General features: G+C 45.7%; 1 long non-coding RNA gene across 1 annotated transcript; it reads right to left on the bottom strand.

The window, feature by feature from the left end:
- Positions 1-7,782: 7,782 nt before the first annotated feature.
- LOC127526124 (uncharacterized) lies at positions 7,783-8,970 on the bottom strand. The gene is made up of 2 exons (XR_007933744.1): positions 8,866-8,970; positions 7,783-7,877 (listed from the first exon to the last, which is right to left on the bottom strand). It is a non-coding gene; the product is annotated as an uncharacterized LOC127526124 (long non-coding RNA).
- Between the last annotated feature and the right edge of the window lie 14,202 nt (positions 8,971-23,172).

The raw sequence follows: 23,172 nt of genomic DNA, 5'->3' as shown, positions 1-23,172 counted from the left end.
AGTTTTTGAAGTTTCATATGGAAGGAACAACACAAAACGTGATACACGCCGTGTCAGTGATTCAATCATTCCACAAGCTAACCAATCTGTAATATGATTAAACATCGACAGGTATTTATGAAACCGCAGGAAACCAAGAAATACAAAGAAGTGGCGTTCAGCGTTCAAACCCAGCAAGGAGTTACCACAATTATGGGATTCAATCAGACACAACAAATGAGAGCAGAGACGGTGATGGAGAAGTAGTGGAGATGACAGATGGGTCTATCTGCAATGACCAAAGGGTCGACATTGGAAAAAAAAAAAAAAACAATGATTGTTTTTATTTTTAACTTAATCAATTAAACACATATAATACCGGGTACTTTGGTTATATTAAATATGATTAACAGGATGCCCCATTTTTGTAAAGTGAGCCCATCCTTGACAAATCTCTCCACATAGTGAACGTTCACAAAATCCCAGTATCTTTCCACATCGTTCTACCTTTCAGATGTTTCCACAGACAAGATCTGTCCGGTTTGAAGCTCTTCTGCTTACGGATACACGAGACAAAACTCATAAGAAGAGAAATGAGAAACCCTCGCTGTCAGCTGACGTCTGTTGCCCCCCCCCCAGTCTGGATAAGTCCGTCCTCTGTCTATGGCCATCCACCCATCTCAAATTAAATTCTTTGATCTCCTCCGTAACTTTCCGCCAAGTAAAGGAACGTCCAAGTCAACGACGGGCTGGGAAGTTCCACAATGGCGCTACTGTTTAGGGAGACCCGAGGAGCAGAAGGACCCTTTATGTTCAAAATGAAGGCGTGTAGTGTACAAACGTGACCGATGGCTTGAGATGCACCCGAGAAGGCACACGTTTCCTGTCTGGTTTTGTCTTTCAGGCGCACATTTTCTTTTTTGTTTTTATATCGTAGATCCAGGAGACCTACTGGTTCTTGTCTTGCATCTGATGTCGCTGGGGACAGACTGTGGCCATGAACTGGATTAAGGTGGCTCAACAACAGGTGGACCTGCTACTCAGGGATCAGTTCTGGGGTCTCTACTATTTAACATTTACTTGCTTCTCTTATGTCACATTGGTCACGCACATGACCTGGACTCTCATCACTATGCTATACTGTTGGATCGGTACTACAAATTTGACTTCAGTATGGATACCAGCTTTCATACGTCAGCACTGGTACCAAAATGGTTCATGAGCAAATAACAGATAGCTCCAAAATCTCCTTTTAACTTTACAACCTCCCTGGTGCACCGCACTACACAAAACTTCCCTCCCGATATCCATGAAGTCCCAATCGGATTGAAGCAATAAGGAAGGGGGGTGTGTCCCCTATATAACCCTGATCATTTAGTGGAGTGGGTAACGGGGTCTCCCGGGAAGTCCAGATCACATCAAAGCATTAAGGGGGTCCCCAGGGCTGTAGAGTTGGAGTTGTGGAGTCAGAAGCAATCATCGAGTTGTTGGAGTCGGGGAAAAATGTACCAATTCTAACTAAATGTAAATGGTAATATAATGTTCTAAAATTTCCAATTTCAATTGTATGGATTCGTTGGAACTATTTCTTCTTCTAGACTTTTGATAAAATATAGCCTCTTTTTTAATTTTGTAAGTTTTGTCTATGAAGAGGATGAAAAATGGAAGAGCCGTTGGTCCAGATGACATACCTGTGGAAGCATGGAGGTGTTTAGGAGAGATGGCAGTGGAGTTTCTAACCAGATTGTTTAATGGAATCTTGGAAAGTGAGAGGATGCCTGAGGAGTGGAGAAGAAGTGTACTGGTGGGCCGATATTTAAGAATAAGGGGGATGTGCAGAACTGCAGTAACTACAGGGGGATAAAATTGATGAGCCATAGCATGAAGTTATGGGGAAGAGTAGTGGAAGCTCAGTTAAGAAGTGAGGTGATGATTAGTGAGCAGCAGGATGGTTTCATGCCAAGAAAGACCACCACAGATGTGATGTTTGCTCTGAGGATGTTGATGGAGAAGTTTAGAGAAGGCCAGAAGGAGTTGCATTACGTCTTTGTGGACCTGGAGAAAGGATATGACAGGGGGGGCTCGAGAGGAGCTGTGGTATTGTATGAGGAAGTCGAGAGTGGCAGAGACGTAAGTAAGAGTGGTACAGGATATGTACGAGGGGAGTGTGACCATTGTGAGGTCTGTGGTAGGAGCGACGGAGGTGGGATTACATCAGGGATCGGCACTGAGCCCTTTCTTATTTGCAATGGTGATGGACAGGTTGACAGACGAGATTAGACAGGAGTCCCCATGGACTGTGATGTTTGCTGATGACATTGTGATCTGTAGTGATAGTAGGGAGCAGGTTGAGGAGACCCTGGAGAGGTGGAGATATGAGAGGAGATGAATGAAGGTCAGTAGGAACAAGACAGAATACATGTGTGTGAATGAGAGGGAGGTCAGTGGAATGGTGAGGATGTAGGGAGTAGAGTTGGCGAAGGTGGATGAGTTTAAATACTTGGGATCAACAGTACAGAGTAATGGGGAATGTGGAAGAGAAGTGAAGAAGAGAGTGTAGGCAGGGTGGAGTGGGTGGAGAAGAGTGTCAGGAGTGATTTGTGACAGACGGGTACCAGCAAGAGTGAAAGGGAAGGTCTACAGGACGGTAGTGGGACCAGCTGTGTTATATGGGCTGGAGACGGTGGCACAGGAGCTGGAGGTGGCAGAGTTAAAGATGCTAAGATTTTCACTGGAGGTGATGAGGATGGATAGGATTAGAAATGAGGACATTAGAAGGTCAGCTCAAGTGGGACGGGTGGGAGACAAAGTCAGAGAGGCGAGATTGTGTTGGTTTGGATACTGGGTATATTGGGAGAAGGGTGCTAAGGATAGAGCTGCCAGAGAAGAGGAGAAGAGGAAGGCCTAAGAGAAGGTTTATGGATGTGGTGAGAGAGGACATGCAGGTAATGGGTGTGACAGAGCAAGATGACGAGGACAGAAATATATGGAAGAAGATGATCCGCTGTGGCAACCCCTAACGGGAGCAGCCAAAAGAAGGAGAAGAAGTCTTTAATGTTTCTCAGTGTTTGTAGACCCCAACAACACTGCTACATAGATGACATTCTTATAATCTGGACCACAAGCGAAAAAGACCTTCTTTGCTTCCATAGGAATTACAATTCATTCCACCCCAACATAAAACTTAAATGAAATTATTCACTAACAGAAATCAGCTTTCTGGACACTACTATTTGCATAAAGGACGGTACCCTTATGACCTCAATTTTTCAGAAACCAACAGACAGACGGACATATCTAAGAAATGACAGTTTCCACCCAAAGCATATATGGAACTCCATCATCTAGAGCCAGGCAATACGTTACAATCGTATTTACTCAGACCCAATGGATCGGGACACACAACTGCAGAAACTCAGGACGGACTTCATCAAACAAGGATACAATCCCAAATCAACAGACCTACAAATCAGGAGAGCTACGGCTATACCCCAAGAAAACCTTCTGGAATACAAAGGTGCACAAACCAAGAACCGGGTCCCACTAGTTGTAACTTATGTGGCGAGCGGCTGGGGGCTGTACCCAGCCGGGACGCCTGGAAGGACCGGGAAAAAGACTACGTCTCCCCTGGACCACGAGGGGGCAGTCGCCCTGGTTGGTATGGGGACCACGGGAACAGAGCATGGAAGCTCAACCCTATTGGGGCCCGTGGTCACCGCCAGGGGGTGCCCGGATGCCTGAAAAGCCCTGGATGTCAGCACTTCCGCCACACCCGGAGGTGCTGGCGGAAAGAAAACCAGGGACACCCAGAGTGGGTTCATCAGAACCCGGAAGTTCATCAGGAGGCACCTGGAGCACGTCCGGGTGAGCATAAAAGGGGCCGCCTCCCTCCATTCATCAGCTGGAGTCGGGTGGAAGTGAACAGAGCTCGGAGGAGAGGAGTGGAGGCGGTGAAGAGAGGCATTATAGGAAGAGGCCTGGACTGAGGGTGCTTGGTGCTGGGGCACTGGGTTGTGCGTGGTACACTTGTAAATAGAAGAATGTATAATAAATGTGTATGTGGTTTTGAACCATCGGTGTCTGCCTGTCTGTGTCCGGGCTGTTTCCCACACTTATCATCCACATCTGGAAATACTTTGCAAAATTATGGTACAGAAAGACAATAAACTGAAGGATATATTCCCAGAACCTCCTCTCCTTGCATACAGACAACCACCAAACCTCAAACAACTGATTGTCCGAAACTCTATGTGTGGCTCAGCAGCAAGTGGCACATCTCCCTGCCTACAGAACTGGTGTGGCACCTGTGCACATATCTACACGACAGATCAGGTAGTTATAGCACGTTGCCAGCAGGAGCATAAAATAAAGGGTTCATTCACATGCAAATCTGCTAATGTGGTCTACCTAATCATGTGCATAAGGTGCCCGATGCTGGACTGACTATGTAGGGGAAACTGATCAGACACTGCGCCAGCGAATGAACTCACATAGATTTCATATCAGTCAGAACAGTGTTGATCTTCCAGTGGCAGCTGTGGCACCCAGCTGGGGTTCATGCCCGGCCGGGATGCCCAGGAGGACCGGAGGAGGGCTTGTGCCTCCTCCAGAACACGAGGGGGCGACTGCCCTGGTTGCTTTGGGGGCCACGGGTACAGAGCATGGAAGCTCTACCCTGTAGGGGCCTGTGGCCACCGCCAGGGGGCACCCCAATGTCTTGGGAGCCCTGGACCTCAGCACTTCCGGCACACCTGGAAGTGCTGGGGGGGGGAAGAGGAGCAGGGACACCCGGAGTCCTTCCGGTTGCGCGGCCGGCACTTCCGCCACACAAGGGAGTGTCGGCAGAAGAGTGTCGGGGAAGCACCTGGAGCCCATCTGGGGTGTATAAAAGGGGTTGCCTCCCTCCAGTCAAGGGCAAGATTTGGGTGAAAGTGGACGAAGCTCGGTGGAGAGGAGTGGAGGTGGACCAGAGACTGAGAAGGCATTGCATTGTGGTGGCCAAGGACTTAAGGGGTGATTGGTGCTGCGGCACTGGGTTTGTGCTCACCGATAATTATAAATAATGTATAATAAACGTGTGTGTGGTGAAACCATCTTGTCTACCTGTCTGTGTCCGGGCTGTACCCCACACAGCACACGTTAACAGTAATGGCCACAGCATAAAGGATCTGAGGGCCACTGTGCTTATGGGTAATTTCAAGACCCAACAGGAGCGGAGAGAAGGGGAATACAAACTTATGCTTACATGCAATACTCTACAAAATGGTCTGAATAGAGAAAAGAGTTTTATGACCAGATATGTGGACTAACAGACCGATTGACCAGCTGACCACATCAGAGGCCTATCTTACAGACAATGCACTTCAAAAAGAACCGTACAGGACTTACTCTAGTGATGGTAACCTTATCTCTACATTTTATTAGTTCATTGTTCTCTTCTTTCAGGGCTAATTCACCTAAGGTTAATGAATTTTGCTAACATTTGAACAAAAAAGTTGTTAAGATGAAAAAAAAAAAATCACTTTGCTGTCCCAATATAAGTGGGAGGATTTTTCAGTTTCCATGCCTGATGAAGGGGCCTTAGCTGCCTCGAAAGCCTGCATTTGGAATCTATTTAGTTAGCCAATAAAAGGTGTCATTTCACCCTACTTTCTCCTGTAACACACTTGAACTTTAACAGTAATGTGGTTTGATGATTCACGCTGGCGGTGATAAAGCGCCTTGCATTGTAAAAGGAAATGTTAACACGTTTTGGTCATCACTTGGGATTAAGTGACAAGCTCCAGGCTGTCCGAAGGAGGCCGGATGTGCAGAAAGTCCAAAGAGCAGAGAGACTACAATTCCTGTTTCTGAACCTCGGAGGCATGGAACAGACAAAGTGAGACCCTACACACACACACAGAGCTTCAAACAGCATTGGAGAATGAGCAGGCTGTAAAGCTCATGCACACCAAGCTCAAGCTAACTGGGCAGATTGAGACGCTGCGCGTACGTCAAGGTGATTGTGAGCAACAGCCCACCAGCTAACAAGGAGAAGGAGTGTCGATGGGGGAAATGAGGCTTTAACCAATCAGAATAAGGAATGTGAGGTACGCCACACGTGACCAGCGCGTGATTTTTCTGGTTTAACAAATCAGTGAAGTATTATCCTGTGTGATCAGGGTGCCTAATTTTTTCTAGCCAATAAGATGTATTCTTTTGTATTTTATAATCAGAATATGCAAATCTATTATATAAGCTGAGTGAGTATAAATGAGACTTGGCAGTGGTGTAGCAAGGTCTGGTGGCACCCGGTGCAGAGTTTAAACTTGTCACCCCCATGTCCACCAAAATATAAAATGAAATTTATTGAGAAAGCAATTTTTTTATTCAATTGGTTAAGTAAAGAGGGCATAATGTTAATTATTTTGTAAAGAATTTTTTATGAATTAAAAAAAAAAAAAAAAAAAAAAGTAAAATGCCTTTTTATTAATAAGCCAGTTTAATGTACAATGTAAGAAATCTTTTTTCATAGTGATAGTACCTAGTGCATAACTTTATTATTATTATAATACAATTTAATGAAAACTCAATTGTTTCGTTCTCTAGGCTCTAACCCAACAAACTGTACTTTAACATGATACTTAGAATCTCTTCTTTCTAACTTTTTGTTCAGCAAATTTTGAAATTGCTTTATCAAAATCGATACCTTCAGCTACACTATTTTTAATTGACAAAATGGCAAAGCTAGAGAGTCGTGCTTGGTTCATAGTGGATCTGAGATAATTCTTAATTTATTAGTTTGAGTTTCAAAAAACTCCTCTCACATGATGCAACAGAACAGATCAAGAGAACGGCAATGATAATTTCCCAATACTGCCCCTTCTTGGCCTCTGATTTGTCGCCAAAAATGACGCCAAATTGCCAATTAACCAGAATTGTGACACATGATTTCGTCGTGTGTCCCGGCTCGTATATATAGGGGCCTTAAGATAGTGGGATGGGGAGGGAGATATTGTCCGTTCGCTCGTAGAACGATCCTAAAGTAAACTTGTTTATGGTCGGTTCTAGAGCGGACAATACCTACCCACCCCACTGTCTAAAACGTTTCGCGCCGACTATATTATTATGATGTTCGGGTTAAAAATATCATCTTGTTGCACAGAACGACTTGGGGTGATGATATATTTGTGGCAGGGATGAGACAATGAGTCACAGGACCGGTTGTTTGTTTACTTGAGCGCCAGCACAGTTCAAAAGAGACGAGACAGAACACCCCCTCCAACCCACGCACCACACATCCATCCATCCATTTTCTAACCCGCTGAATCCGAACACAGGGTCACGGGGGTCTGCTGGAGCCAATCCCAGCCAACACAGGGCACAAGGCAGGAACCAATCCCGGGCAGGGTGCCAAACCACCGCAGGACACACACAAACACACCCACACACCAAGCGCCAATTTAGAATCGCCAATCCACCTAAGCAATACTACTAAATCATTATCATACATCATTCACCCGCAATTTGCTGCAATTAGGGATTGTTAATGCCCATGTAAATTATTTGACATGTTAATTTATGTAACAAAAAGGCGCATTAATACAAAACCGGCAATTTTTTGTCACCCCCTCAGAGCTGGTATCCGGTGCAGGCCGCACCCGCCTTCCTACGCCACTGAGACTCGGTACCTCTGCTCTGGGACCATCCCTCATGTTAGCTGCAGGGATATCCCTTTTCACAAAAACAAATAAAAATGGATGACAAGCTTCCTCCTGCCTGGTTCTCCGGTTTGATTATTTGCATCGATTACCTTTCTACCACAGTACAGTGATCCCTCGCTATATCACGCTTCGAATTTCGCGGCTTCACTCTATCGCGATTTTTTTCTCATACACGCTTACGTCACTACGCATGCGCTTTCTGAGAACTTTTATCTAAGCCCCACGATGGCTCCTAAACGTGCTGCTTTTTCTAAGCCTTCTGACAATAAAACTAAGCGCCGGAGTAAGATGCTTACCAACTCTTAGATATGATCAAAGATGGCAAGACCCTACAAAAGCCTCCTCACGCATATGAAAAGACCACGCCAGCAACTGCCTATCAAGATGTTCTTCAGCCACCCACTGCCTACTCCTAGTACTCCTTCAGCAGAAGAAGACAACGACGCACCTGCTGAAGATACTGCACCACCTGAAGACTCTCCTACTGAGGTCGTGCCGTCATAGGTTAGTGGTTGTGTGTAACAACTGTGTGTGTGTGTAATTAAATGTACAGTACAATAATCTACTATATAAAAGCGGTCGGGATTGTCCTTCCGTAGCGTAGCGGTATTCCGCTTCTCACAGACTTACTACTTGCGGTACGAAGCGACGCGATGTGAGCAGAGCTCTGGTGCTCCCATCGTTCCCTTGCTTTTGTGCGCGATGCGCTGGAAAAATAGACAAAATTATGTCTCTGGAAATAATTAATGTTGATGGAGTACAAATGCCTCACCGCGTAGTAAATATCAGGGGAGATGGTGCTTGCTTATTCTCATCTATAGCTTATTTAGTGCATGAAACTCCGTCTTTAGCGGTACAGATTCGGGCTGACATTGTACGACTTTGGACAGGCACTCGGGAGATGTTATAAATGGGCACTTTGATGTTCTCATTCCCTACACTTACATGCCTGATGTACACATGGAGCGCACACAAATTGAGGATAAAAGTCGGTTGCCTTAAAAGGCAGGTGAGCCTAGTAATAATATGATATTTGTAACGTCTAATAGGTCTTATTTTCTCTTATTTTGTCTAATATATTGGGTAATACGAGTGTAAAGGGTGTTACTTCATGTCTAGAGGGCTCTAATAATGTTAAAAAACGTATTCAGAAGGTCGTAAACAGGTTTTCTATACTCTTAACTGCGAAAATATTCGATTTATAAATAAAGAATCCTACTTCGCGAAAATTCATTTATCACGGTAGAGTCTGGAACGGATTAACCGTGATAAACGAGGGTTCACTGTATCTCGTCTCTCATGTGCTACACCTTATTAAATATAGACGTCTAATTACAAAGTGGAGTCGGTGGTACCATAAACTGAGGGGTTGGAGTTGAAGGTTTTGTGTTCTGACTCCACAGCCCTGGTCCCCCGTGAAGTTCTGGTTTGCGTCAAAGCATGCAAATTCATCTCTGCTAAATTACAGAGCCTTAAAACAACCAAGCTGCATCTTATCTCTCTGATCTTCTACTCCTGGATGTTCCTGCCCACCAGCTCCGACCACCTGAAGTCGGTCCTCTGTACTTACCATTCCTAGGACTGGGAAGAGTACAATGGCTGACGGAGTCTTTTCAGCTCCAACCTTGTGGAATGCTCTTCCTCGGAGGCTCTGACAAGTCAAGTCATGACTTAAAACTCATCTGTTTGCTAAATCTTTTGTATCATCTGTTTCGTTATTCTTTTGTTATGTATTTTAATTATTTTTTGTTACACTTCCTACCCCATCCCTGGGCTGTGAAAGGCATGTCTCTCTGAAATTGGAACTTGGATGAAGGAGCACCATGTCCAGATGAACCTGGTAAAGATGAACCTTCTTGCTATCCCAACATGTCCATCTATTGAGCACCCCACTTCTGTTCAGCTTGGCTTATTATCACCAACACCAGCCAACCTTAGGGTAGTGATCGATGCCCAGCTGTCCTTCACCGACCCATATTCGCTATGGTCTCCGGGTCTTGCAGGTTCACAGACCTCAGACTGTAGCTAATGGAGTATGTAGGACAACTCTTAATCCAGGCTTTGGCCTTGTCATGTCTTGCACACACTCTCTGCTGGCAGGAGTACCGACATGTGTCACGAAGCCGCTGCAGATGATTGAAAAAGGTGTTCAACCAGTTGAGGTGGGAACTTGTCACTTTTCTTTTCACATCCCTGTAGGCATCACACATGGAGTTCAAATCCCAGAGTCCTCAAACAAGCCTGAGTAGTCAGTGGGTCTGCACCTATAGAGGCACAGGTGAGGTCCTCCTGCTCCTTCTCAACCACTCGGGTCTGCTGATGCCACCTCTACGTGGTATCGAATCTCAATCCTGACTCTTCTTCCTGGCTGGTGTAATGAGGCGCCCACCTCCATTTGAAACTCTGACTCCCCCAGATGTGTTCAAGAAGTGCTTGAAGACCCTCGTTGTTTGGTCAGTTTCAGTCTAACTGATATTAGGTGTAACCGCAACTTTGTGGCATTTTGCTCACTTGTGAAGATCAATTTTGTCACCTTGTCCTGTCACACTTGTTCCCAAACAGTCCCCCAGACTGATGTTTACACGATTATGTTGACCTCTTTTGTAAGTCGCTTTGGGTCAAAGCATCGGACAAGCAAACAGATGTAAACATTTCTTCTTATTATCCTTATTATTGTACAGATGAACCCCGTCCAGAGTTAATTCCTGCCTTACACACCTGATGCCATTGATATGACACCCCATCCATGATGGGTTCCTATCTTGCTAGGTTCAAACTCCGGATGAAGGAGCTTTAAACAATGGAAGGTTATTGTTGGAAGGTTACATGTCATCAGATGTTAAGTTCAAATCTGTAATAATGGGTCAGGCTACCTACGTATATGGAGCCTCACGTGTGAGGTCCTCTACCCCTTCTTGACCACTCGGTTCTGCTGATGAATGGCGTCTGGTGACGCCACCTCTGCTTGTGTAGCTCCAAGCTGGTGGAACGAGCTGCCCACATCCATTTGAAGTTCAGGACTCCCTCCATGTGTTTAAGGGGTGTTTGAAGAACCTCTTGTTTGGCTGAATTTCCATGCTAAAAACTGAACCTGGATTCCAAGAATTGTCAGTGACCACCAAAAGTGACACTAAGTATGCATTGTCAAGATGAAGATTAACTAAGGCAAGCTCCAGCTGCAGAATATGCTGTGACGTCACAGCGACACTCATCCGGCTGGTTTAGGTGTGCTCCAGTTTGGAGATTCAGCACATTTAGCTGACGAGACTTCAAGTGACGTCATGATGACTAAGTGCTGCCACGGCCAGAAATATCCACATCAACAAACAAACAAGACAAGAGCCTGCATCCCAGTTTCACAATGAGGAAGCCAATTATTTAGAAAAGATTTTGCAATGCTTTGTTTACAAGGCCCTTCGTAAAGTAAATGTTTGTGAACTGAGCAAGACGCTCCAACGATAAGATGGTTTACAAAAAGGGGGCCGTGTGTGTGTGAGGAGCAGGCCATCCATTCTTTTATTAAGCAACCCGATGCAAATCACATAAGGAGCTGCTGGAACCGTCCAAGGCGGGAGCAACCCTGAACGGGATGTCAGGCTGTCACACAATCATTCAGAATTTAAAGTTAGCAAGTAACCCAACCTGCATGTCCAAGTAGAAAAGATGGAGGGTCTACACGGACACTGCAAATTGAATGTGGAGTGAGTCCGGAGGGGGGAATTCAAAACAAAAATGCCCCTGCTGTCGATACACAGAGAATTCGGTGAGTACTTGCTTTATGGTGGAGCCACACTAGTAAGAGGAAGACAGGTAATGAAACCCGAAAATGGGATCAGGTCGGAAAACCAAATGTGATTCGTTAGTGGGAGGTCAGTGAGATGGAAAGCGACAGAGCCGGGACGCAAAAAACAAATTCGAAGTCAAAGCGTCGGGAAATCTGTTACTAGAAAAACAAAATAAAGAATCGTTGAATGAAGCTAAGCTTGTTTCTTTGAATATCCTAACATGGATAATGAGATGAGCGTTATGTGGCATCGATGGCATCACACATCTTGGCACAACCCTGGCATCAGGCTGGCGCCTGGACAACCGGAAACCAAAACGGTGCGGCGCGCATCAAACAACCAAACAACGGCGTACACAAAGCTATAAATGAGGTCTAATCATAACGATTCACAGCCCCCCCCCCCACTCTCTGCACACTTTACAGAAATCTAAAAATCAATGCAATGTACAGATGGACACACAAGACAAACATGTGAACCCCTAGCTGAGATGTAGCAGTGACTAGCTGGGGGTTTGATGGCAATCCCCCACCCCACTATGAGCTCATGGCTCTCGGTAATTTCTACAAGTGTTGCACACCTGGATTTGGGCAGCTTATCCCTTCTTTCTTCCTGGCAGGTCGTCTTCTGGTCTGTTAACGTGGATTGGAAGCATTGGTGAACTTCTACCTTCAGGTCACTTCACGGCAGGGCTTTGACTGGGCCTCTCAAGGATCACTGGGCCCCCCCTGTTAAAAACTTAAAAAATAAAAAAGGGGTTTGAGCAATCCAGAATTTTCAAAGAAACAGACAATAATAATAATTCTTCACATTTATATAGCGCCTCTCTCATTGCTCAAAGGGCTTCAGTGAGTGTGGAACCCTCCCCCCAGATAATGCGATGGCAGCCATTTTTGTGCTCACCACACATTAGCTGTTAAGTGGAGAGAGACAGATAACCAATGTCACACATGTGTGCTTAGGAGGCCGCCAAAAAGCCCCAAGGTGAGTGATGCCACAAAAGATGAAGGGCTGATTGTGTGTACTAATGCGCCCCTCTCTCCATCAACAGAACCAAAGAAGACAAACCCTAACTCACCCCAATACTTCAGCTCTTCTCAAAATGGCTTCCATACAACAATCTCATCTCCAGACTCCACCGACGACGTCACTTCCGGCTCCTACTGATGATGTCACTTCCAGCCCTCCTTGATGATGTCACTTCCGCCTGTCTGTCTCCTCACAGGTGGCATTGCAGTGGTAGTGCTGCTGCTTTGCAGTAAGGAGATTGTGGGTTCGCTTCCTGGGTCCTCCCTGTGTGGACAGCGCTTTGAGTAGTGAGAAAAGCGCTATATAAATGTAAAGAATTATTGTGATGCCATTTCCCGTCATGATCATTTCCTGCCTCCATTTTTCTCAATATAAACTACTTGCATCCAGCAATATACTGTCAAATGCTCTCGTTTTTGATCACCATTGCCTCATGGTGTCCGACGTACATTATACGGGGTGTGATGAAATAAGATCACAAACATAATATAAAGTGTTGGGGAATTGCCCCGTATATTGCTTGCACGCAATAGATGGTCAAACGATTCAAAATTAAATCAAACATTCGACAAAAAACATGGGTATGAGCAGTTCGTTTTATACAGTAGGACAAAATGGCTACAGGAACTTTAGGTGGATGCGGAAATGTCGTCATCCGGAAGTGACGTCATCATCAAGGGACTGGAAGTGATGTCATCGGGGCTGGACAGAAGTCACGTCATCATCGCGGGACCGGAAGTGAAGTCATTGGGGCTGGGCGAAAGTGTCGTCATCATCGAGGGACCGGAAAAGTGACATCATTGGGACTGGATGGAAGTGACGTCATCATCGAGGTACCGGAAGTGACATCATCGGGACTGGACAGAAGTGACATCATCATTGAGGGACCAGAAAGTGACGTCATCGGGACTGGATGGAAGTGACGTCATCATCGAGGTACCGGAAGTGACATCATCGGGACTGGACAGAAGTGACATCATCATTGAGGGACCAGAAAGTGACGTCATCGGGACTGGACGGAAGTGACGTCATCATCGAGGTACCGGAAGTGACATCATCGGGACTGGACAGAAGTGACATCATCATTGAGGGACCAGAAAGTGATGTCATCGGGACTGGACGGAAGTGGCGTCATCATCGAGGGACTGGAAGAGTGACGTCATCGGGACTGGACGGAAGCGACATCATCATCGAGGGACCGGAAGTGACGTCATTGGGACTGGACGTAAGTGACGTCATCGGGACTGGATGGAAGTGACGTCATAAAAATAGGATCGGAAGTGGATGGGAAGCCATTTTCCATGGTGAGGTCTGTGAGTGAGTTATTTTTCTTCTTTGGTTCTAAAAAAGTAGAAAGAGAGGCATCAGTCCCACAATACAACCCTTTGTCTGATAATAAATTGCTCACCTCTGGGCCTGTTGACTGCCTCCGAAGCGCACGTGTGTGACAGGGGCCATTCCTCAACCCGTTCTTGGAGTTTTCCCCGAGTTTTATTTTTATCACACCAATTAGAGACAGGGGATGATTAGGGGGCCGTGGTGGGCAATTTAGTCAGGACATCGGGACACACCTTATGTCAGGTTTATACTTCACGCCACGCGACTCGAGCTCCAGTGGATGCTCCTGCCACGCAAGCGTTCTACTGTTCATACTTTACGTAAATCTGGAAGAATCCACCAGGTGGCAGTGCGAGATATCATCACGGTGAGAACAGGTTCAGCTTTGCTTGTGTTGTGAATTGCCAGGAATGTCCATTAAATTCCGAGGACACCTTACTGCAGTATCCCTGAAAAGGATGTTTAATGATTACATCCATCAATCCAGGGATGTGCCCATTCCAGCTGGCATTGGGCACAAGGCAGAAACAATCCCTGGACGGGGCATCAGCTCATTGCAAGGTGAATACAAGCACACACACACACACAGGGGTGTCATTTTAGGGCTTGTTTATACTTCATGCTCAGAACGCGTACGTGCCTGCATCATGGCTGCCACGTGTTCATTTGATGCGTCATCTGAGCAGGTCCTCAGAAATTAACGCGATGCGTGCACGACTTGCAGTACCAGCAAAAAGTCGGGGGGCGCAGTGTGCTAAAAGTTGGAATGTGACGTCAGAGTCTCTGGTTACTATCTACATGTGACAGAAAGCCGCTTTGCAGATCCTACGAAATCGGTGTGGGCGCTTCGATGTTTGATGAATGGTTCGAAGTGGTGAAGCAAAATGCCGACATACAGATGTATTCGTGGTGCTTTTATATTCAAGCGTCACATATTCCCGATCATAATGACACAATACGTTTTAAAAGTCTCACATACCGTCTTCTGTGCCATCTTTTATTTCTAGGGCTTCCTCCGGTCCAGGAGTTGACATATTTTCCAGCTGAGTTTCCACAGTGTGCTCCAGTTTCCTTCCAAAGACATGCAGATTCCATCCATCCATCCATTATCCAACTCGCTATATCCTAACTACAGGGTCACGGGGGTCTGCTGGAGTGCAAGGCAGGAAACAAACCCCAGGCAGGGCACCAGCCCACCGCAGACATCACAAACATTTGTAGTAATATACAGTACATTGCATTTGACATTCCAACAGATGGCACATCACAAACATCCACTCATCCATTATCCAACCCACTATATCCTAACTACAGGGTCACGGGGGTCTGCCAGAGCCAATCCCAGCCAACACAGGGCGCAAGGCAGGAAACAAACCCCGGGCAGGGCGCCAGCCCACCGCAGGACATGCAGATTTGGTGACACTAAAATGACGCCAGCGTGTATGTGTGTGTTTGTATTCACCTTGCGATGAGCTGATGCCTTGTCCAGGGATTGTTTCTGCCTCGTGCCCAATGCCAGCTGGAATGGGCACATCCCTGGATTGATGGATGTAATCATTAAACATCCTTTTCAGAGATACTGTGGTAAGGTGTCATTGGAATGTAATGGTTGTTCCTGGCAATTCACAACACTGCAAAGCCGAACCTGTTCTCACCATGATAATATCTCGCACTGCCACCTGGTGGATTCTTCCAGATTTACGTAAAGTACGCGCGCAAGTATAAACACTTCAACGCTTGCGTAGCTGGAGCGTCCTCTGCAGCATGCGTCGCGTGAAGTATAAATCCGGCCTTAGTGTCACCAAATCTGCGTGTCTTTGGAAGGAAACCCAGCAGGAAAACACGGAAACTCCAGGCAGGGAATACCAGCGACGTGCTACCGCTCTGCCACCGTGCCACCTCCCCTATGTGTAACTATTAACAGTATTCATTATTTAAATGAACTTAACGATTTATCTGTAAAATGTAAAATACATACGCTAATGCATTTCATCATGAAAGTGATATCAGGTATAAATCTAAGGATTCTAAATGTGCAGAGAGCTGGAATATCATACATTTAATGTGTTCTGCGTGCCGATCTATTGCTGCTTGGCGCTGCTGTCAGGTCAGGAGGAAGCCTCTGAAGCGTGTAGCGATTAACAACTGGGATGACGTTTACGACGGTCTGCTTTAATGATGAAGTAAACTACGAGATTAAAGCCGAAGGTCCACTTTCACCACATAATACCGTGTCCCTCATTTGTTCTCTGTATATTCTGATGCCGTTTTGAAGGTGCAAAAAAAAAAAAAAAAAAAACAACAAAAAGACGGCACAGAAGGTGGTATGTGAGACTTTTTAAAATGTATCGTGTCATTACGATGGGGAATATGCGACGCGTGAATATAAAAGCAGCAAGAATACATCTGTATGTCGGCATTTTGCTTCACTACACTGAACCATTCATCAAACGTCGAAGTGCGCACACCGATCCCGGAGGATCTGGAAAGCGGCTTTCTGTCACATGTAGATAGTAAACTGAGACTCTGACGTCTCATTCCGACTTTTTGCAAGTCACACACATGGGTCACGTTAATTTCTGAGGACCTGCTCATAGGATGCGTCAAATGAACACTGAGAAACGCGTGGCAGCCATGATGCGTGCGCGTATGCGTTCCGAGTGTGACGTATAAACGAGCCCTTACTCTTTATGAAGGACGCCCAGGGATCTTTTTTTACGAGCAGGATCTCGAGTTTACATCTCATAGGAAGGACGGCACCTTATTTACGCCAGAGAGTCCCTGGCGTGAGTGGGTAGCACGGCTGCCTCGCAGTAAGGAGACGTGGGTTCGCTTCCCGGGTCCTCCCTGCGTGGAGTTTGCATGTTTCTGCGTGGGTTTCCTCCCACAGTCCAAAGACATGGAAGTTAGGCGCATTGGCGATCCTAAATTGTGTGTGTGGGTGGGTGTGTGTACCCTGCGGTGGGCTGGCACCCTGCCCAGGATTTGTTCCTGCCTTACTCCCTTCAGCGGACCCCCGTGACCCTGTGTTAGGATATAGCGGGTTGGATAATGGATGGATGGAGTCCCCTGTCACTGCGCTGGGGTCCACATTCAGACTACAGGGTAAGCGGTCCCTAAGCTTTTTTTTCCTATGGGTGGTCTCCCATCCATGTAGCGGCCGGGTCCGTTCAAGCTTAGCGTCGGGTGGGTGACCTCTTCTGAAGTGCAGGTGGTACGGCTGCTGGCCAACTTTACTTGCAGACGAGTTTATTTGGGAGAGCGGACTTTTTGTGTTGGGGTCCTGTTCACGGTCCCACCAGTGCCTCCAGAGCCTGCTCTTAAGTTAAAGCACATTTCTTTTTTTTTCGACTGGCCTTGATATGAGAAGAATGTACACGGTTTACTTTAAACATATGCTGCCACTTGGCTTATCCATCAGGCCATCTAATAAAGACAACAGATGATGAATTTTCCTTGGCAATAGAAAGTATTTAAAGCAAGAAAGAATATCCAAGGATCATTGATGTAATTGCCTATTAAAAACGGTAATAATGAAAAATAATCCCCATTGGCTATAAAAGGCTGACAAATAAAAAAGGGAGTAATTCATTTTTAAACGGATTTTCTTATTCATCTGGATTAGAGACAACAACATGGCAACAATTTATCTGCTCGGCTTGCACTTTATGTTATTGCCTTCATTAGAGAGGATTTATGGGTCCATCAGATGTTTATAATAAATGATGCAACATTAAACAAAAAATGTAACTTACACTATTGGGGCAGACGACCGGGGACCGGGACGCCTGAAGATGGGAAGAACCGGCAGAGGGGCAACATCTCCCCTGGGGAGCAAGAGGGCAGCCACCCCTGGATTGTATTGGGGCCACGGATGGGGAGCTGGGACGCTCAACCCTGTTGGGGTCCATGGCCTCCGCCAGAGGGGTACCTGGACGATCTCGGAGCCCTGGATGGCAGCACTTCCGCCACACCAGGAAGTGCTGCAGGAAGTTCATCGGGGCACACCTGGAGCACATGTCCAATGGATGCTGAAGGATGGTGGTGGGATGACGGACTCGGGGCACGAGCCGCTTTGAAAGGTTGACCACTCATCCTGGTGGCCTGAGAGAAGCGATGAGAGGCACTGAGGCTCCTGGTCTTTACTTTCCAGTATTAGCCATGACTCATCGCCGACTTGGACTCTCACCAGAACAGCGCCAGTTTTTGATCGATTTATTTATTTGGATTAATTACTTAGGAAGCAGTTCACTTTGTTGGATGTTGGAGTTCGGTTAAATAAATTGCACAGATTGCTGTGGACTGTGTCCTTCATTGCCCAGTCCATCTCGATGTCCCAGGTTCTAGAGGAGACTGGCAGCTGTGGGGTACCTGGGCATCACTGGCCAAAAGGAAACGCATAAAAGATTGAGAATCTGGGAAACAAAACTCAGAAATCACAGCAAGGGAGTCGAAAACTGGCATATGCACTGTGGCGGAGGGCCAGCTGCTCAACCCAGCCGGGACGCCCAAAGAGGAGAAGGATGGGGGAAGGCAGCTACTGTGGGACACTGCCTCCCCCAAGATGCCAGAAGGCGAGTTCCCTGCATCTTTGCGGTGCCACAGATTCCCACAGGGCATCATTGGAATCTGTAGGTCGGCATCACAGTCCTACTGGGTACCGTGGGTGCTGCCAGGTGATGCTGCAGGAAGATCTGGGGATTTGTATTTCCCATATAGCCATTTGGGCTACTTGGGCTACTTTGGGCTTCCGACCCCGTGACTTGCGAGTACTTTAGGGCTGAAGAAAACCTCAAGTCTGACCCAGAAGTGCTGGTAAGTCATGGGGATGGAAGAACGGAAGCACTTCTGGGTCAAGGACTATAAAAAGGACTACTGAAGACCCAGCAAGCGAGCTGGAGTTGGGAGGTAGTAGGACAGAGCTTACTGGGAGGAGTGGAGGAGAGAATTCTGCTGATTATCGTTGTTTTGCCTGTGTATGGTGGCGGAGGTGCTGTTGGCCACTATTTCAAGAAGAAAGAGAATTAAACAACTTCAATTAACAACTAATTTTTCCCTGTGTTCAGTGCGTCCGTCTGTTGGGTTGAATGGGGCAACAGCGACCCCTAGTGTCTTACAGCACGTAAATTGCGTTTAAGTGGAAAGAAGTAATCCAAAAGACGGAAGAGATTTCATACGCGGGGATCAAAATGATGCACATATTCAAAAAAAAAAAAAAAATAAAAGTTTAGTTGAATCCAAACAAATTTGGACAAACCAGGAATCGCACGTCACAGACTGTTTATACTGGCCTGGAAATGACACCATGCGTCGCACACTTCTGGGTGTCCCGCTTCCCAACCGTCAGGACAAAATGACTCCATGTGGTGTCACGGAAAAACACGATTGAAATAGGACATGTCAAATCGAGAAACAAACGTGACCTCACGATTCTTTCAACCTCCAGGATGAGATCAGACCAGAGTTTCTCACCCTGTCTGTCTGTAATGGCACAATTTCTGTAAGTAAAATCATCCCACGGCGCACCACTATCTTACTAATCACAAGCACATCATATCTCATAGAGGGGCTCAAGTGCCCGATGTGCGGGGAGACTACCAGAGTAGCAGCTCCCAGATCAGCGTTCGCAGACATGGCACTTAGTGAACACGTTGCTGGCATCTCCCAGCTGCTTTCTTCCTTTTGCTCGTCCCCCCCCTCCCCCCGGCCCACCATCCCTGTGAGGCTCGTTGGTGACCACACAGCCAGGCAGATGGACTCAAGCAGCTTGGAGACGCACCTGAAATGCTGTGTCCTCAACATGGCGATCGCGCAGCTGCTTTAATGGCAGTTTCTCCAGGTAGTCCTGCCCCAGGAGGTTCAGACTGAGGGTAGCTCGATTAAAGACTACAACACGCTGCTTGAAAAACACTGGATTAGAGACATTGAAACCACCAGAAAGGAATTTTTAATTATTTCCTGACGTCAAGGAAAAAAAAAAAAATTGGGAAATTATCAGATTTGTAAATATATTTGGGGAAACGTTTCAGGTAAGATAACACTTCTGGTTAGCTGAAATAGCCCAAAAGTTAATAAAAATCAATGTTTTTGTACCTAATACTTGTACGCAAAATTTCGCTGACCTAAGTGAAAGCGTACTCAAGTTATCGTGTTTACACATACACACACACACACACACAAAGACACAATTCCAAAAAAATATTTTCGGACTCGGAGAGATCTACTTACCTAGTGTACTAGAAAGTAAAAATCAGGAGTGGGCTCCCCTCGACGTTCTCGTACACTCAGATGTGGGGATGGATATTTGAGGAGTAAACGCAAGACAAGGATTATATTTTTATATTCTGTACATTCAAGAACCATCAACCACAAATCAAATTAAATTAATAACATATTGAACAATTATTGTAAAAGTAAAGTAGAATAAATCGGGCTCTGCAAAATTTTCCATGATGATTTTATTTTCATGAACAATTCAGGTAAATTACCACTTTGAGTAAGCGGAAGTGGGTCAAAAGTCGCAAGAGACTTTAGTAGTGTGTGTGACGTAATACAATTTCGATTACGTAAAGCAAAAATGTTCTCAAATATGTATGTGTTACCATTTGAATGTCAAACAGAAAATTGCGATCATTTCGAAAATCGGTCGTTTTTTTGAAAAAATGCAAAGAGACAAAAAATACTTTGAATGTGGTGCTTTACCGTAATATGATGGGGAATTATCAAATTTTTACATATTTTTGGGGAAATGTTTCAGGTAAAATAGCACTTCCGGTTAGCGGAAATAGCCCAAAAGTTTGATAGAAATCCATGTTTTTGTACCTAATACAGTGGAACCTCGGATCACGACCATAATTCGTTCCAAAACTCTGGTCGCAACCCGATTTCCTCCATAGGATTGTATTTAAATACAACTAATCCGTTCCAGACCGTATGAACTGTATGTAAATATATATATTTTTAAAGATTTTTAAGCACAAAAATAGTTAATTATACCATAGAATGCACAGTGTAATAGTAAACTAAATGTAAAAACATTGAATAACACTGAGAAAACCTCGAACAGAGAAAACTAACATTGCAAGAATTTACGCTACGAACCGCTCGCTGTAAACACTTTTTTTTTTTTTAATGAGTTTTAAGCACAGGGGAAAAAATGAACATTTAAAAAATCCTTAATTTATACAAAAACTAACCATAAACAACCAAGAAAACTAACCTTGCTTGAGTTGAGTTCTGGCATGAAGGAAGCGAGGAGGAACTGGGTGGAGAGGAGGTTACAGTTTTGAGGTAAAGTCTGTGACGATGCGGGTTCGCTGCATACTCCCATCTCGCTTCCGGGGGCCCTTAAACCCGTCACCGTCGGTAAAGTTGCCGATGAGCACGACCGTGAGGCACTACAATGGAGCGAGGGGATGGTGCAAAAAGTGCCAAGTGCTTTTATGAAAATCAACAAAACATCAATCAAAAACAAAGTCCAAATGAAATAAAGTGCAGTGCTTTCAGAATCCTTCAATAAATAAACAATCCCATAAAAACAGAAGTGAAGTGGAGGTTAAAATCCAATGGAAAAAAGTCACTCATTAAATACAACGAGGTTAAAACAATGCTGTTTAAAAACAAGCCGGGTGCATTCTTTAACTGGTGACCCCCCTGCTTCTCCCTATCCAGGCTTCACAACAGGGGAGCCTCTCGACCTGCAACTGTCCTTCCTTCTGGTCTGGAGGCCTCCCGATCCCTGGCTTCGGTCGCGCACTCTCCAGACCGAGACTTGGCTTCCCTGGCAACCAGGATGCCCACGTCAGGGAATTCATCGCCCAAGCATCACGACTCCTGCTGCCTTCTGGGCCTTATGTGGCCAGCTGTCCTTCTTCTGGTCACTCCAGCTCCTTGATCGCTCAGCTGGAGTGACCGCTTCCTTCTGTCCCACCCCTGCTTGGGCTCACTGTCCAGCTGCCTGCCTGCTCGCTCGCTCGCTCACACCAGTTCTTTCCACACTGCTTCCTGCTTACTTCCTCACTCCGCAACCTCCGTCTTTCTTTTCTTTTTTCCTCCCTTTAGCCGCCTCGCACTTCTATTTATGAAGAGGACGTGGCAGCTGTAGCAATCAGCAGCCCCGGGACCAATTACGGATGTGCACTTAGGGGAGAAATGCCCACACCATGAATTCCCCTGGAACTGCTTCAGCCACTCAACCACCACTCCCACTCGCTAAGCTGCAAGCGCGGCGATTATATATTTAAAACTGGCCTCTTGACGTGAGCTGTGGACCCGCTATACCACAAAGTCCCTCTGCGCGATGCACGTCTGACTGAGAACAATGTACTGTACAGGGAGAGACTGCACACGTGTGTAAATCACTGGCACGTACGAACCAGAAGGGAAACGAAATAGAGCACAAAGAGTTCACAGCGAATGCACAGGGAGAGACTGAACACGTGCGGAAATCATCGTCACGTACGAACCGGAAGGAAAACTGGCTTGTTCGTCCCCCGAGTGTGTAGTCGTGAACAGATGCAAAAGTTTGGCAAATGTTTTGGTCGTAACCCGATCTGTACATGTTCAGGGACGTCCGTGACAACTTTTGCGTAAAAGTACAGTGCAAAGCTTACGAAAAATTTACAGATGACAAGGATGAATGTCCCAGGGAGGTGTTTGATTTAGCAATCAATGTTCATGATGCCATTCTGACGACCAATGCCGTCTTTGTCTGTTCCTCTTCTTCTCCTTCTTCTCTTTGCTTCTTCTCCTTCCTCTGCTTTCCAAACCAAGGCATATTTATTATAAAGTTTCATGCCATGGTCTCACAGCACATGAATGTTCCATGCACCTGATTGGCTAGCTGTCAATATGATTGATGAATTTTGCTCAAGCTCTTTCCCAGATAATAAAGTTCTTTGATATTGCCTCAGTGTCCCTTTCCCAGGCCATAAACCCCAAAATGTTGTCCCAGATGTCCATCCATAAAGTAATCAATAGCCTGGAGGTATCAACTCAGCATCCTTTCCCAGGTTATAAAGTAATTGAGCCATCAGAATGTCTTCCTTTCAATGTTGGAAACAGCTGTTTGAAAGTGAGGTGTAAGAAAACCTGCTTTGATTTGTCTTAATTGTACTTCATCTGTTGTTTTATCTTGACCAAAATATAATGGAAAATTATACACCGTAACAATTCCAAAAATGGTATTTTTGGACTCGTGGAGATCTACTTACCTAGTGTACGAGAAAGTAAAAATCGGGAGTGGTCTCCCATCGACTTTCTCATACTCTTGGATATGGGGATGGATATTTGAGGAGTAAAGAGAAATCTACATTTTTGTACCTAATACTTGAAAAAGT

Source organism: Erpetoichthys calabaricus, chromosome 17, assembly GCF_900747795.2.
Source record: "Erpetoichthys calabaricus chromosome 17, fErpCal1.3, whole genome shotgun sequence".
Classification (NCBI taxonomy): Eukaryota; Metazoa; Chordata; class Cladistia; order Polypteriformes; family Polypteridae; genus Erpetoichthys; species Erpetoichthys calabaricus.
This window is presented reverse-complemented; position numbering and strand designations above follow the sequence as displayed.